The sequence below is a fragment of the Atractosteus spatula genome, chromosome 10, assembly GCF_055471065.1.
Source record: "Atractosteus spatula isolate fAtrSpa1 chromosome 10, fAtrSpa1.hap1, whole genome shotgun sequence".
Lineage (NCBI taxonomy): Eukaryota > Metazoa > Chordata > Actinopteri > Semionotiformes > Lepisosteidae > Atractosteus > Atractosteus spatula.
In genome coordinates this window covers 14,241,256-14,259,023 of record NC_142715.1, presented here as the reverse complement: position 1 = coordinate 14,259,023, position 17,768 = coordinate 14,241,256, and the positions used below count along the sequence as shown (strand labels likewise).

Here is a 17,768-nt window from a genome sequence, read left to right as displayed (position 1 = left end):
AAAAATATGCTTGAAAATATTTGACAAAAAAAAGAAACCTTACACGCATGGAAACCAATATTTATCTGCTAGGGTAGAATGCAGCAGAGAACAGTAGGGCAGAAGGTTAGTGTAACTCTATAGTGCATCACAGAGGCTGGTCTCTTCCCCTCATTATGCAGGCTGACTTGTTCACAGTGAACTGTCCTCCAGCGATCCTCCTCGTCAGTTGCAATCACTGACATCAGACATGATGTTAATACTCTGACAGCACTTTGGCTGATTTGTTTAATGCGTTTTCCTATTAAACAGGAGATCTTGAGTTCAAATCCCAGTGTTGCCTTTCTTCCCGTCTTGTCTTATAGAATGTATCACTATGGATGATCACGTGTGGCTTGATTTTGTTAAATGCAAGTTTTCATTTTCTTTCTAGAACAACTTGCTTTTCATGAAATTCATACAGCTTGCGAAAGATGAAACACAGATCTTGCTTAGCAGTGCAAAACAAATATCACAGGCTGGCAAGAATAAAGTCTTTTTTTTTACCAAAAGCTTGCAAATAGAGAAAAGGGATGCACGTGAGTCTCTGGGAGCTGTTAATTGAAAGGTTAGTGGTTCGAGCCCATTTCTCATTATTGGAGATAATTGGATTTCTTAGTAAAACCTTAACCCACTTGATATTTGCAGGAAATGCAGTTGTTTTGTGTGGCGAACTACAACAAGTAAACAATTGAGTACATTAGTCATTATCACTAGGAATGACCAGTCATGGCCAACATTCAAGGGAATCGTATTCAGCCATGGACTTTGACCTTCAAATGGCTGGCGGGAGAATTCATTTATACTCTCGTTGCACCCTTAGTTAAAATATTTAAAATTACAACACAGATTTGTTGGAGCACTTAAAAAGCAAAAAAGACAGTTGGACAGCATGATTATGTTAGGACTGTACATTTCTATTTTAATACTTTTGTATATTTATATTAATTTTAATATACATGTAACCATAAATGCTGTTCTATATATATATAAAGATTGTTGTATTTAATAATATTTTAGCGGAGGGCACAAGGGGGTTTATTATACCTTGCGAAACATCCAAGACAACTATAATAGAGGCTCATATTTTAATAAAATTTGCTTTAAAAGAAAACCAAAAGTTGTATGATATCATCCCTCAATATCGACGTTCAGTTGATGGATTTGAAGAAGCAACAGCGATAGGTGAGTACATTGATTTTGGACCCATGCTTGCATCTGAATAATCTTTCCTCCTGGAAAGAATTAAAAACAGGTCTGTTTTGAGTCTCATGATGATGCTATTCTGGATCTGAGAAAAACATGCAAATTTGTTTCCTATTTTTTTTAATTTTATCAGATTTTATCAGGTGAATGCAGTCCATAAGTTCAAGTTTTTATATGATGACAGGACCTACACTTAGGGCTCAGTACCGATAACACTGCTGATATTGATGGAGTAGAAATAAGTGATGTATTGGCAGCTTTATCTGAGGCGAGAAGTCCTAGAACACCTACATAAATGTTAGGATTCAGAGGAAGAAATATTTTTCTACCTCACCCAATCCTATTGCATTAATGAGGCTGTGTAGGCTGCTTATTCGCCAGCTTCTTATTCGCGTTTTTTGTTCCACCTTAAATGCTGCTGCTGTGATGTTATGCCGCCTTTCGCCTGTAGATGGCTCTCTATAGTCATTTTTAAAAATACTAATCCGAGTGGATTACTGCACATATCCTCAGTAAAGGGGAATATGTAAGTAATGATTATCCAAATTGCATTTTTGTATGAAACACATTTCAGAAAATCGAAAACCAATTTTCAAAACTCACAATAACACAAACTGGCATGTTAGACAACAAGTAAATAAGACAAAGGCAAAACGTGAATTCTCAAAGTCGCAAAATCTTGCATTTTGCAAGAAATGTTATTATAGCAGTTTTCAATTGGACATTTAGAACATGGCATATGAGAATATATGGTTAACTGAGGATGAGCAAAGGGTGATGACACTTTCTGCTTATTGCTATGACCCTCCCTCCTGATTATAAAATCGTCTCACAATTCTGCCACTGAGGTGTGAGACACAATGTAACAGACTGTCAAAATCCTGAACTTCAGGAAATGTTGCTGTACCATTTTTAAAATATGACCCTCTGAACATGGCATGAGAGAATTCATTGGGAAAAGCTAATTGCTCTTTCTGTTGTATTGCGATGGCCCCAGTTTAGAAAAAAAAATCTCAGAATTCTGACAAAAGGTCTGAGACACAATGTAACAAATTATGAAAATCATGAAGTATAAGAAAATTTACTGTACCATTTTTTAAAATATGACCCTCTGAACATGGCATGTGAGGATTTATAGTCAACAAAATAGCACCCCTTCTGCTGATTTACTTTTTCCCTCCTTCCTCGTTACCAAAACATCTTAGTATTCCGACACTAAGGTAAGAGAGACAAAATCACTCATCATGAACATTTGTAATTACGACACTTCACTGTTGCATTTCTGCGTTGTGACATTCTGAACATGGCATGTTAAAGTATATAGAAAACCTAGATCAGAACAGGCTAAATGCAATTCAAAGTGATTTATATTTTTTTAATCCTTTCTAAATGATAAAATATGTTTTTCAGTGATTATGACACTTCGGTATTACATCAAATATGCTTCAATGCCAAAATAAATAATAATGGAAAAAATACCCACAGTGGACATTCATAGTTGTGATTATAGGAATGTTATATATCAGGTGGGTCAGCATGCGTAGGCTGCAAAGGAAAAATTAAAGGATTATTCCATGCTGAAAAGAGAAGAAAGGAAACATAACGTGTTGGCCGTGGAGCCTTCTTCAGGTGTGAGAAAGACAGGGCAGTAAGCAAAGATAATTTTCTTTATCTTTACTTACTGCAGTTTATCTTTGATGACAACCAAAGACGTTAGGAAGTTTTACGGCTAACAGCTCCACATCAACTTCCTTTTATAATTAACCTCATCAGATCCCTCAACTCCTAACTCTTCCAATTTCTCACTTCAGAGAAGGATAAAAAACTCAATCATCCTCTACAGAGAAAAACCATCAACACCCCTACCACCTCCACCAATCCTAACCTTGTTGTTACTATACCCTCTGACCTTTCCCTTTCACCCCTTTGCATCCTCAGCTAACATATTTTAAAATTACAATAGACTGTATAGTATTTATGTTTAAAATTAAGGTAAATATGTCAAAATATCAAAATCCAACTGCACAGTGCTATCGTAACAATGCTTGTCAAGTTCTCAAACAAACCTGCATTGTATTTTTAAAATATTTCAGCAGAGGATTCAACTGGAGTATAAATGACGATTCGACGATAATTTTTCTTGGGTGAATATGGTTTTCTGGGGAGTTGCGATGTTGGGCATTATTGGACATTTCCCGGTTACCCTGACACGTGTTAAACACTCGCAGTTCCTGCAAATATTAAAATGGTTATGGCTTCGCTGAGAAATCCAATCGACTGAAGACAACGTTTACATCGCAAAAGAGCCCCGTCCCTGGGTGGACTCGAACCACCAACCTTTCAGTTAACAGCCGAACGCGCTAACCGATTGCGCCACAGAGACTGACTGGCATGTTCTTCTCTCGAATCACACGTTTTTGGTTAAAAAAAATCTCTTACCGTTTATGTTGCCAACCGGTAATATTTCTTCTGCACTGATAACCAAGAATTGAATTTCATTTTTCGCAAGCTGTGTGAATTTCATCAAAAACAAGTTTTCCAGAAAGGAGATGAACACATGCATTTAACGAAATCAAGCCCTTTGTGAGTGCCCAAAATGGTACGTTCTGTACTACAAGATAGGAAGAAAGACACGGCTGGGATTTGAATCTCGGTTCTTTTGTTTAACAGAGAAGCGCTTTAACCAACTAAGCGACGGTGACAGGACAGCCGTCACCTTTTACAGCCACTTGGACACACCGCTCTAAGACATCTGCGTTCAGTAAGCGCTGAACCTGCGCTCAGAGCAAATTGCCTCTTTTACATAGCAGCCCCGACACTGAGAAACGAAGAGAACTGGCTTTTATCTGGCATTTTTCATGTCCAATGCGTTTGACATCTCCCAAGGGCGACAGAGTTCTTTTGCGACACTATTTCTTCTTTTTTTATTTCTGTACGCTTTGATAAAAAACGAGAAATCGTGCAAGGGAAAAATGTCTTTTTTTCATAGAGAAAACGTGCACCAGGAAATGTTGTGTTGAGAAGAAGTGATTTAACATGATACGTGACCTAATTAATCGGAGCAATTGCTCACCCACCGAGGTTGGAGAGTCTGTTGGATGTGATAATTATACGGTGCTGTGGAAGAAAACAGTCTTTCTTTGAATTCTCAATCAATCGGAATTTCAATGCGAAATATAAACCCCTTGTCTGATTTAAAGAGGTTATATTTTAAAACTCATAAAAAATCAGAAAACACGTTTCTCACTTTGAAATTTTAGACGGAGCGGTGCGTTACTAGTAGCGGCGCTGAGCACACTATGGGGGAATTCAGGTCATGTGAAATGCCAGCGGTTTAATAAACAACGCGTCTGATTTCGGATCATAAGATTGTAGGTTCGACTTCTACCTGGCTCGTGTAAATTTTATTCAAAATCCTCAGTAATACATCTATATTATGTGATGAACCGCACCTGAAAGTAAACGTTGGGTCTGTTTCCTTTGTTTTCCAGCATGAAGTAGCAAATCGTTACAAAAAGCACCTGCTAATGTCCAATAGCGGGTTTTTTTTCCAAATTACATTTTCAGGCTTCAGACACTTTTTAATAAAACAAAAGTGTCCGGAAACTCATTAACTTTCAGGTTTGCTTGAACCTGTACTAAAAAAAGTTATCTGAAACTTCCGGGATTCCATTTTCTGATGTAGCTGTCTCTAAAGTTGGACGTGATGTTAAGCAGATGTGAACTGTGCCTTTTCTCTTCAAAAAAAAAACAAAGTTCTTTTTTTCCCCTCCACTCCAATGCTGGAGACTGTAAGCCTGTGTGAGCTCCACACTGCGTGTCCTGTACTGCTCTGTTTTGTTTAGATTATCTATGTGGTGTACAGATAGAACTCAACTGCATGGTGTGAATTCCGTGTTCAGGACCAGCAGAACCTGAAAAATTAACAGCTGACCTCGACGTGATTTGAACACGCAGCCTTCTGATCTGGAGTCAGAAGCGCTACCGTTGCGCCACGAGGTCACAACAATCAGCGCCTTTGAATTCCCCAAAGGACACAAATCAGCTTCACAAAAAAAAAATCTCCTGTGAAGAGCGCCGCTCTTCCGAAGAGAGTCTCTTCATCCCAGACCACATTTTATTCTTCCTGCGCAGCTCTTGTGTAGATGTTGTTCTCAATTACAGATCCAGGAACACTGATTTTTTTTCCTATTTTTTTTAAATTAAGTACCCCATAGTGCAACGGTAGCACGTCTGTCTCTAAATCCCCAAGTTCATTTTCAAAGTATATCGGAGTCAACTGATACTGATCAGGTTCTGCTGCTACTGAACCTGCAGTCTTCACCTTAAAGTTCAATTCCCCAAGCCTTTTGACATTATATGTCCATCCCTTCTCGTCAAAACTTGTATTTTCACAGGGTACCCTTCAGAAATCGCAGTATAGAATGAAAAAACTCCAGTAGATCTCGGCCGCTGTTGGTGATTTTCCTTTAAAAATAAATGAATCTCTGGAAATTTTACGGAGTCCCACAGGCCTTTTTTAGTGAGGGACAGCAGCAGCCACATCAGGAACTGCGTCCCCTTGTCCAATCCGGTAGGTGCCAGCCCCAGCAGAATGTACTGGTAACTGAGCACCGCACCCGTCCCCAGGAGTTGCATGGTGTTGTCCATTCTGCCCCACACCGCCTTGGCGAAGGGGCAGCTCCAGAACACGTGCTTCTGAGTTTCCTCGATGAAACACGTGTCCCGGGGGCAATGCGGGTTCCTGGTAAGCGAGTGTCTGTAGAGGACCTCTCTGGTGGCCAGTCTCTTGTGTACGGCCATCCAGTTGAGGTCCTTCAGTTGATTGTCCAGTTCTTTAGGCATATATATTGCATATATAGCTCACTGTGTATATAATGAAGAAGCAGAGGTTAGTTTCTCATCTGCGCGTTACAGAGCCTTACGCAACTCGTACTGTACCAACAGCTAGGGTTTGATCCCTGCACGGGCTATTAGTTGAAAGGCCATTGTAAATGACGTGTAAGAGATTTATAGATACTGTAGATACTTTATTGATCCCGTGAGGGAAATTAATAAAGCTTATCCAGCTGGCTTTTATGTTTCACACTAAATTGCGATCTTGAAACCAAAATAATTAGAAATATGGAACACAACCGTTGTTCCCCAAGAAGGAAAGCTGTTTAACACTGACATCACTCCTTTTTATTTAACCCAGATTGTGAAGACAACTCCGCCCTATCAAAGGAAAATGTTGCACAAAAGTTGGAAAGCACACTCTGAATCCATCTGTACTGTATATTTGATTTCTGCGATCCGTTCAAGGCTGCTTGGTGCTTCACAAGCAAGTCATTTCAGGGAAGAAACTGAGTTTAGAGAACTACTGGTGCATTTTCACTCATTGAATTTGATCTTTGTACTCTCTTTTCATTCTCAGCTATAATATTTCAAAATTACAGTTCGGATTTGTTGGAAAACTTCACAGGCATTATTAAGTTAGGACTGTACAATTGTATTTTAATATCTTGGTATATTTACCTTCATTTTAATATGGATGTAACCATAAATGTTGTACTTTTGTCGTACATTTTAACTGAGGACGCACGGCGACTATTATACCTTGTGATACATGCAAGACATCTGTAAACGAAGATGTAATTACAGTCAAATTGGCAATTAACAGAAAACCACAATTTGTATAATATTATTTCTCTATGTCGATGATCAGTTGAAGGATTTGAAGAAACTATATATTATTCCTCGATATCGATGATCAGTTGAAGGATTTGAAGAAACAGCAGCCATAGCAGGTGATTTTGGTTTTGAACCCATCTTTACACCTCAATAATCCATTTGTCCTCGAAAAAAGAAAAGACAGGCATGTTTTGAATCTCATAATGATCATATTCTCGATCCAAAGAAACATATAAATTTGATTCCTTCCGTAGTATTTTGGATTTTCTTACGAAGATCTCACGAAGTATTGCCAGGATCTATATTTAGCGTTCGGTAGCGAAAACACTGCTGATATTGATTGAGTAGAAATCTATGATGTATTGACAACTTTATCTGAAGCGAGAAGTCCTAGAACGCTGCCTATGAAGTGTTAGGATTCATACCAAGATATACTTTTTGTTTTCAACCCAAAATGCTGCTATTGCATTACACATTATATGAACATTACCAGTTTTGGTAGCTTCTCTGCACCATTTTTCAAAACTGAAACTAATTACAAAATTACTTAAGATCAACCATGACAAAAAATTATAAATCAGGACTAATATTAATATCAACTGATGTTACTACAGAAAAAAAGATTTAACTGAAATATTAATAAGACTATGCAAGCCTAAAAAGTAGAACAATTCAATTTATATAACTTTTTTTTTAGAAATGGGCTCACACACCGGAAGACACTAACATTTCTCTTCGTTAGAGTATGTGAATAACAGTTTAACTAAAAATGTTTGGAGTCCAGAGGGAGGACTCGCTCGCTGAATGATCTCTCAAGAAATCCCTGGTGAGATTCAACAGGTGTTTTCTTCAACAGCCACTAAAAGTCTGATGACCTTCTCTGGATTTCCTGAATATGACGTAAAATTAGTTCAAATCATTTGGTAGTTAACAGAACGAAATGCTTTGGAGGTACATTTAAAACAGCAGAGCAACACTGTAGCACTTTGTGTGTGACTGAATTTAATTGTGTAAACCTGGCTCTCTATGAACACGGGCAAAGAGTTCTCACTCAATAGAAGATTGCGATGTGAGCACAACAATATAAGATATCTCAAGATGCCAGGGATTTCATACATGAAAAGCATGCACTCTACCACTGAGCTACACAAGACGGAATGTGATATTAGAATTTCAGAGTTCTTGACGGATTCAGGCTCCTTCTCAGAGGTCCTTGCTCGCCAAATAACTTTGCATCTGAGGAAGAGTACCACGGAAAAAAAACAACTCAACAAGAGAGCACGTTGGTTGCTCTTGCTCTTAATGCAAGGAGCTGTTTTTTTTTTCCTCGCAATAATCATTATTAACCAGAAACAGCAGCACAGGTAGGTCGCATTTGTGATTATGTCACTTCTCTGCTTCAGCAAGGTCAATGAAAGACTCTGAAAGTAGTAAAGCAAAACTGAACTCAAAATCATATTAGGAATTCTGAGCGATATCTCCATACAGGTAATCCAATAAGAACGTTGAAATATTTGAATATCATCTCTCTGTATATTGCGCTGCTTTTTACCCAGAGTAAAACTATTGGATTGAAGGAATGCTAACCGCTGGGTTAAAATGTATAGTTGTTATTTTGAGAAATCTGTAAACTCGTGATCTTATATGTTTTAAAAGACAGCACAGGAAAAAACGACAGTGCTGATTATTTTCCGGAGACGGAGCACTGATGACCTATCCGAGCTAATTGATAAAGCCCACCCAGTGGATACTCTAGCAGAACGTCAAAGAACATTCACCTTTGTATCCAAAGAAACCACAGGAACAACATCAGGAAGCACAATCAATTCCCCTTTTAAATCTTTCCTGTAAGGTATGCTATGTGAATTCATGAAGTTAATCCTCTGATCTCTTTTGATCACGAACAAAGTATTTCTGATGGAGCGCTATGTTCAAAGATTTAATAAGCTTTACCCCTGCCAACGATTCGGCGTGAAGAATTAAAAGTTTCACAGACAAAAGCAGCTCACCACCACAGCCAATATTAAATGTACTTGCCGGAACACTATCATGTGCACTGCCTCAAACGTGATCTCGGCAGATGTTGTTCCCTACATAAAGCTGAACGTGCCAAAGAGAATTTCTGTTGAGAAAACAAAATATTTTTTCTGCCTTGATGTTAAGCTGACAGCCTGTCTTTTAGAAAGTCTATCTCTAAACACTTCCCGCAGCCTAACAAAAAGCGCTTTTACTGATCGTATTGCAGGTCTTAAAATACTAACATTTGGCAGCAGTGGGACTTGAACCCACACCCCCAGAGAAACTGGAGCCTAAATCCAGAACCTTAGACTGCTCGGCCACACTACCTTCCTCCATACCCCTCTTCCTCACATTGCTGGCTTGGACTGGGGGGCTTCAGCTCTTGTCATCGGATCTAATGATATCATGACATGTGGAAGTGACTGCACCTTCATCTTCCGAGATGCTTTCAATAGCACAAACGCTACTTTCACCGGCACAAACATAGCAATAATGAAGATGGTGGGATTCATCCTTTGTGCTATTTGTAGGGGTGCAACTCTATGGCGATCTACTGACTTGAAGAGCAAAAATCAAAATCCTCTGCTACTACTGTTGCTTTTTTCATAGTTTTTTCAAATCCTTCATTTGAACGTCGATTTTGAAGGATATTGATGATAATACCACATAAATTGTGGTTTTCTTGTGATCGCCAATCTTATTCAAATACCAGCCTTTTTTACAGTTCCTTGCGTGTTTCACAAGGTATAATAGCCCCCCTCGCATCCACAGCTAACATATTTTAGAATGACAATAGATTATACAGCATGCATGTTAACATTTATATTAAAAATATATAAATAAAATAAAGTAAAGATACCAAATAACATACAGTGCTAACCCAATAATTCTTGTCAGGTTCTCCAACAAATCTGCGTTGTTATTTTAACATGTTTCAGCTGAGGGTGCAACAGGAGTATAAATGAATTTTCTCGCCAGCCATTCAAAGACCAAATTCCATGAGTGAACATTATTTTCTCAGACGTTGCCGGCATTGGACTTTGCCGGTGGTATTGAATTATGTCCACAACTGTTGTAGTAGTTCCTTCTTGAAGTTCGACACGTGCAAAGCACTCTTAATATCATAGGTGTTAATGTTCGCTGAGTCTATTCGAGTCATGGTGTGTATCCTTGCCTATCATTGGGAGACGGGTAGCTTTTTTACACTCAGATTCCAATCTTCAATGCTTTGTGTGAGAGCTTACATAACTTTCATTTTCTCACATTTTCTGACGACTGTTCCAAAGGGGCACCCTGTCAATTCCGAATACTTTTCAAAAATCTGCCTGCATGTTTGATTATTGTCATTTCATTTAGAAAAAGTTCAATATTGATCATAACTAAAGAAAATAATGATCACGAACAAAAAAGGGATAAAGATGCGAGTCGATCTTGAATCACAGCTGGGTGACACGGGCTTCTGTTCTGATATGGTTGTATGAGAAACAGGAGGAATCGCCAATCTCCTATAGAACATGAGTTGAATCAGGAGTGAGACATTTCGTATACTCGTGCATATGTCAACGCCTGACCTACATCATAAAACTAACATTAAGTTGTCAGAGACATTCATTTATATACAAACGAGACAGACCAAGTAATAATTTTACATTAGTTCAGGTGGGTAAACCTGAACTAACTAACTAATAAACCTATTAATAATTCTACATTAACGTGTCCTACAATGATCAGACTAATTGAAATGGTCTGATTCAGAGCCTGTGCAGTTCGTGCTAATTACAACAAGGACAGTTCTGATAATTTTCTGACGCGAGGCCTGACGCGTTATTCATTACGCCACTGACCCTGCTATTATAGTGCTAAAAAAACACGTTTTCTACATTTATGTCTGTTTAAAAATCACTCTCTAAAAAAGACAAAGCGTTTGTGTGTCGCGCTAAAATTCCGCTTCATTTCGAATGCAAATAAAAACCGTTTTGTTCCAAGAAATCATAAATTTGTCACATCCTTCATACTATACTTCTCTCTTGTATTAGTAAAGCATTTTGGTTTAAACTGAACAATATATGAAAGGTTTCATCTATACACTTACACATAATAAGTATACGAATAAATACTCGGAAGAAGCCGCAGCTCAGGTATTAGAGAGATTTAAAATCGGATCGGAGGATTTAGAGTCCAGACTGCAAACCAACAGCTGACACAGGTCTTTTATAGAACCGTTTTGATTTCCTCTACTTTGTCCCCGTGACGTCATTGTCCTGCTCGCAGCCGAGCCCGAAACACGTCTGGTTTCTGTCGCTGGGCGCACACCCTGCGGTCCATGCGGGTCCTAATACCCCAGTACAATGACGGGGACACTAAACTGTAAACAGGTGCCGTCCTTCGGCTGAGACGTAAAATCGAGGTCCTGACTCTCTGTGATCATTCAGGAGAATGGTGGTGGTGGAGGGGAGTCCCCATTACCTGTAAAGCGCATTGAGTGGAATATCCAGAACAGCGCTATATAAGTGAAAGCAATAATGATTATTATTATAATGTAAAATGCAATAAAAAATAAAAAAAATCAAACTTTGATTCAAAATAGATTAATGTAAAAACTGAAAAAGCTAATGCTTTTTTCAGGGCTATATCTACTTTTTTTTAAAAGCGAAGTCTGTCGCGATTGTGAAAGTTAGAGAATGTGTACCAGCGGGTGCCTTCATATCGCGAGCGTCAGTCTCGCCCGTAGCTGCGAGAAGGTTAAAAGCGCACAAGTGATCTGTCTTTCGTCAAAGTAATTGCCGGAGCAGTAAGACGCAGAGTACCATCCAGCAGCTGTAGATGATGTTCGGGGAAGAGCTAATTCTGTTTTTAGCACAGGGAGTGAGAATGAGCTCAGTCCGGCTCCCAGCACAATCCATCCTGGTTTGGTTACAGTGCGTCTGAGGCTCTTTGGATCGTAACGTAAAAAAAAAAACAATTGCTCACATCGTGTGACTTCCACGCCAGGAAGGAAAGGTATCACTTAAAAAAATCAGAACTGAAGATTTGGATCCTGGGCCTCAATTTGATCAAATTATTAAAATAATAATTATCAAAATATCAGACTGTGTTTCTGCAACATTTCGTGCACAGTACACCATTTTAATCTAAAACAGTCACAACGAGGGCTTTACACGCAGTGTGGGGTATTTTCCCCTTTTATATTTTTGCCACTTTATATCGAACCTGTTATACTCCCAGAAGTGCACAGTAGCTTGTACTTAATAAAAATGTACAATTCACCACTGGTATAAACAGATGTGTGCCGTGTTTGCCTTTGTAAGCATTTGTTTAAAAAATAAGTTCACAATACGATAAAAACACAGAAAGCACAAACTTTATAATACAACGATACAAAATCAATACCAAATCATTATGCCAATTAAGTACCTATCCTTTGAAAACAGAGAACACCTTTATATCTACAAAAAAACTTGACATTTGTATGTATTTTTGACTTACAAAGCAGACAGTGTAGTCCCTTAATTCAAAGATCAGATCTTGGCCAAAACAAGACAATCAGACGTGGGCTGAATTCAGAACAGGAGCCTCTGCTTCGTCGTTTATTGAGCTTTTGATCAATGTCTGAATGAAACAGATTCGCTTTTTTAACTCTTTGATTAAAGTACACAAAAAGTACCTTCCTTCGAGCCGGAATCGAACCAGCGACCTAAGGATTCCCCGTTGATTTCTCTACAGTCCTCCGCTCTACCAACTGAGCTATCGAAGGAATGTCAAGCATTGCTTTCTGGCACATACTGCCCAATGTTGTGAAATGTTCCGGGTGATTTAAATCCCACTTCGACATCAAGTTTCCAACTTGTTTCCTTAGTATTGTTTACCTTGAATTTAAGCCACGAACCAGGATTCTACTGTATAAACTTCCAGGGATATTACAAAATGTTTGATGGGGCATCAATCATTCCAGGCGGAAATTGACTCCTTTTTTTTTTCTCGAGGGATCATATTAAACATTTCATTAGTATCGAGAGGAGGATCACCATGAGACACAAAACAGTTTCTTTCTGTCTTTATTAGAAAGTACCGTTTGTGCTACATTAATAATATTTTCGTGGAAATAAAGAAGTTGTAAATTTTAAAATTTATATTTGAATCGAAATGTGGTTTTGAGTTAAATATTAGCGTGTTCATGTAATTAGTTCGTGTTTGTCATTACTATATATATATTGCCATGTTACTAGAATTTGTAACTGAAGTTTACTAGTTGTGTTTTTTATGATGATTAGACATTTGTTGATTACAATATTGTATATAATCTATAATTTAAACTACATATTTTTCAGGTGTGAATAATTGTATATTTTAAGAATAAATTTCTAAAACAAATCATTGGCTTTATTTACTAGTTTCTACACCTATAAAAATCTTTCTTTGATGTATAATAGACCTTTAACTATATATGTATAATAGTCCTCTAAATTCAGCCGTATAATAGAACTCCAACCATTTATGTATAATAAACATATAATCATAGATGTCTAATTGACGTATAACGATATACGTATATTAGAATTTCATTCTAGACCAGTTACGGAGCACATTTACACGTCTAAGGTATGCGTTTGATAGTCGTATATTCTACATCTTTTGCCCACTGGGATGTCCCGATTTTAATTGAACAAAGCTAGATACACATTTTCTAAAGCAGCCTTCATTACAAGACAGTTTATTTCTCGAAAGCGTGTTATGTAAAAAAATGTGTTATGTAAAAAAGAGAAAAACGAAAATATATGGATGACAATCTTTCAAAGCTAAAGATTTTACTTTTGAAAAATTGACATCTTATGTATGCAGATGCATTTGCTGGTTTTAGAATTTTGCTGTGCTTCCTGGTTCATTTTCAGTGTTATAAACTGGGTGTGGAGGTAGCGATCACTTTGTAAAGCAGTTGATAGGCTGGAGCTGTTCAGACTACTCTTGTTATTTCTTGCTTCCATAATTTTTCTTTCACGCTAGGACGCGAGTGTGTACATGTGTTTGATTTTCGTTTCACTGATTCTCATTGAAGATTTGGGAATTAACGACGAAAGAATCAGTTGCGTCGGAAAGCAGAAGGTTTGGTTCTCAACGATATTGAAGACACGCCCATGTAGAGCAGCGTGTGATGATTTGTACTATAAAAGACCAAGTGCTTAAAGTGAAGTCTGCGATTACCGTTCAGACTTTTCATCTCGGGCGCACGTTTAGAAAGCAAAGATAGAGCAGTTTTGTTCAATCACTCTACAACCACTGTCAGCAGAGTGGCGCAGCGGAAGCGTGCTGGGCCCATAACCCAGAGGTCGATGGATCAAAACCATCCTCTGCTATGTACATTTAATGCACAATTGATAAGCACACCATCAGTTTAATGAAGTGCATTAAAACCGATTTTTTCTCTCGTGTGTATGCAAGCTTCACACTTACGGTGCTCTTTCATCTTTACCAATAGCAGATGCCCAAATGTATCTTTGGTTGTTCTGCGATCCTTCATAGTTTCCTCAATTCCTTCAAATGAACATCCATATCAAAGCAATTATGTACATATATATATTACAATTAAGGTACATATTAAAAATATCAACGCACATTTGTATAATGCTCATTTAATAATGATTGTCAAGGATTGTCAAGTTCTCCAACAAATCTGTGTTCTAATTTTAAAATCTTTTTGCTAAGGATACAACGGGTGTATAAATGAATTCTCCCAACAGCCAGTTAAAGAAAAATTCCACACGTGAAGATGGTTTTCTTGGACATTGACTTAGGTACTTAATTGTTTACTTGTTGTAGTTCCACACGAGTAAAACATGAAGATTTCCTGCAACATTCAAGAGGGTTTGCGAAGAAATCCCTTCAATTTTTAGCGGAGATGATGTTTACATCATCACAATCTGAAGCGCGTCCCTGAGTGCGTTTGACCCACCAGCACTTTGTTTAACAGCTGCACAGGGACACATTCACGTTGCTTTTCACAACTCACATGTTTGTAGTTAAAGAAAATAAAATCCTGTCATTTTCCTGCCAACTGGCAGTATTCTGCAGTCACCAAGAGTAACCAAGAACTTCATTTAATCTTTCGCAGGCTGTAATCTACAGAAAAGGGAGTGAATACATGCATTAAGCTAAATCAAGCCGACGGAGATGCACTGCTGTCGTTTTTCTCCACTTTTCGTTAAAAGGAGAAAAAATCACTGGCATTTTTTTGCAGCATTTCTTCTGTCCTGATAAGCAAGATTTGTATTTTATCTTTTAGAAGTTGTATGAATTTCTTGAAGTTTCCAGAAAGGAAATGAACACTTGCTTCAAAGTAAATCAAGACGTCTCTCTTGCTGTGTGTGCTCTTATCTGTCCATCGCTCTCTCCTCTTCTCTCATTCTGGCAGTCTGTGCAGAGTATCTGAAGGGGATGTAACACCACTTGGCAAAGAAGAAAATTTCTCAGAGGCAGAATTAAAAATCATTATTCTCTTCTCAGTCAGATTCACAGCTCAGACAGAAGCTCAACTCCGTACTGTTCTCTGTCCTCATAATCCAGAACCAGAACATATTCAGACAATCAGTGCTGCTACATGAACAATATCAGACAGAACAACCTGGACTCAAGTCACATCTCCATCTTTTCTCCTTTCTCCCAGCCCTCTTAGAGACAGAGAGGAGCTCCTTGTTCTCCTCTCTGTGAACTGGGCTCAGGGGTCACTGATCTGGCAGCTGTGGGCTCTGTTCCAGGGAAGAAGCAAGAAGCTTCTATTAACTCTTTCCAGGACTTCCAGCCCTTCAGTATTACTTTCTTTACTGTATATCAGCTTCCAAACATGTTTTTTAAGTGTTTTATAACACAAGTGAGTGTGGAATCATCTTAGTATTTATGTAATAAACACAAGTATTGACACTCTGATCAGTATATTGATTATTAGTAGCCGATGGTCTGATGGTCGTGACTACAACAGTGACCAGTTGACCAGTCTGTAGCTCTGAGCAGTGCTCTGGTGATTCTACACCAGCCCTGGATTCAGCTGCTCTCACAAGTGTCTCACAGACAGCCTTATAAATGTACAATTAGATGAAGTCTTGTAACAGTTATACAGTTAATTTAAATCATCAGACTACCAATAGAGCTGAGAGCTGGGTGGAAATAAAACCAGGACACACATTTTAACCTCCAGGAACATGAGTCTGATCCTCCTGGCTTCTATACTCTGATGATTCGTGTAAAATCATTAAAAGCGCTTATTTCAGGGACTCGTGCTCGTTCTCTACTGCTCCACATGGGTACGCTTTGTAACGCATTAATCTGTGAAGTAAACTATTTTTTTTTTCTGTTTAATGAATTTCAGTCCTCGGTTTGTCGCTCTCCTCCTCCAACTGTTATAAATCGCCTCTCTTCACAGCCCGGTTTGTTTTTTTTGGAGATGTTATATTTGTATGAAAAGCCCTCCGGGCTCCGGACAGGAGTCTCCTCCAGCAGAGACGCGCTCTTTTTTATTTATTTTTTTATTAAACGTTTGGAATTTACAAATATAACTACAACCAGAGGATCAGAAATAGGTACAAGAGAAAAAAACACAACAGAAAAAAACATTTAACCACCAGAGGTAATGAAGTAAATTATGTGATCAAATTTTATTTTTACATATATGTTTTCCTGGCTTTATTATTTCTCAATTATTTATAGAATTTAGTGTTTCAACATGCATGCGTTTCCTGTATAAAATAAAAATCAGCACTCACTTTTTTACAAAACAAAAAAAACACTTTTCTTTTTGCAACATTTCGAGTACCTCTGGCATTCATGAAAAAGACACACAAATGCAGCAGAGACGCGCTCTGTTCTGTCAGAATAAGCGCTGTGGCGTCACAGACACCAGCCAGAGTGCCGGGATCAGAGAGAGAGAGCGCGGGAGGCGCACGGAGTGCACGGAGAAGAGTTATTGATCACTTATCTATCGACAACCAATTATTTCAACTGAAGAACCATAGAAAAATCGATTAACTTCACCAATTGGTGAGTACTGATTCTTTTCTTGATCCTGTTTAAATATCTAGAAAACAGTTAATAAATAATAATAATAATAATAATAATAATTGCTTACACTTATATAGCGCTTTTCTGGACACTCAACTCAAAGCGCTTTACAGGTAATGGGGACTCCCCTCCACCACCAACAATGTGCAGCATCCACCTGGATGATCCGACGGCAGCCATAGTGCACCAGAACACTCACCACACATCAGCTATCAGTGGGGAGGAGAGCAGAGTAATGTAGCCAGTTCATAGAAAGGGGATTATTAGGAGGCCATGATTGGTAAGGGCCAAAGGGAAATTTGGCCAGGACGATAATGACTGTATCGACCAATTACTATAGTGCGTTTAGGGTTAATAATAATAATAATTGCTTACACTTATATAGCGCTTTTCTGGATACTCCATTCAAAGGGCTTTACAGTAATGGGGACTCCCCTCCACCACCAGCAATGTGCAGCATCCACCTGGATGATGCGACGGCAGCCATAGTGCGCTAGAGCGCTCACCACACATTAGCTATCAGTGGGGAGGAGAGCTGAGTAATGAAGCCAATTCATAGATAGATAGGGTTAATAATGTTCAATCCGAAATTACACAATGATTATTCATATTATTATTTAGGTAACTGTATCCTAGAGCTAGAAAATGATATTTCAAGTTCATAAATGTATGTAAGTAACAGTTTAAATGCATTTTTCCAGTGTTTATAAATCATAAGAATGGTAACCGCGGCAACAGGCGCCCCGTCACTGCACGCGTTTAAGTGTCTCGCATTTGTCACAGAGAGCGGTGTGACGTCACGGGCA

The 17,768-nt window shown here is 38.4% G+C and overlaps 3 non-coding genes across 3 annotated transcripts; all 3 read right to left on the bottom strand.

The window, feature by feature from the left end:
• Positions 1-3,533: 3,533 nt before the first annotated feature.
• Positions 3,534-3,607, bottom strand: trnan-guu (transfer RNA asparagine (anticodon GUU)). The gene has a single exon. It is a non-coding gene; the product is annotated as a tRNA-Asn (tRNA).
• Positions 3,608-5,154: 1,547 nt separating this feature from the next.
• On the bottom strand, positions 5,155-5,226 carry trnaw-cca (transfer RNA tryptophan (anticodon CCA)). Its single transcript has one exon. It is a non-coding gene; the product is annotated as a tRNA-Trp (tRNA).
• A 7,356-nt stretch (positions 5,227-12,582) lies between these two features.
• On the bottom strand, positions 12,583-12,670 carry trnay-gua (transfer RNA tyrosine (anticodon GUA)). Its single transcript is given in 2 exon segments — positions 12,583-12,618; positions 12,634-12,670. It is a non-coding gene; the product is annotated as a tRNA-Tyr (tRNA).
• Between the last annotated feature and the right edge of the window lie 5,098 nt (positions 12,671-17,768).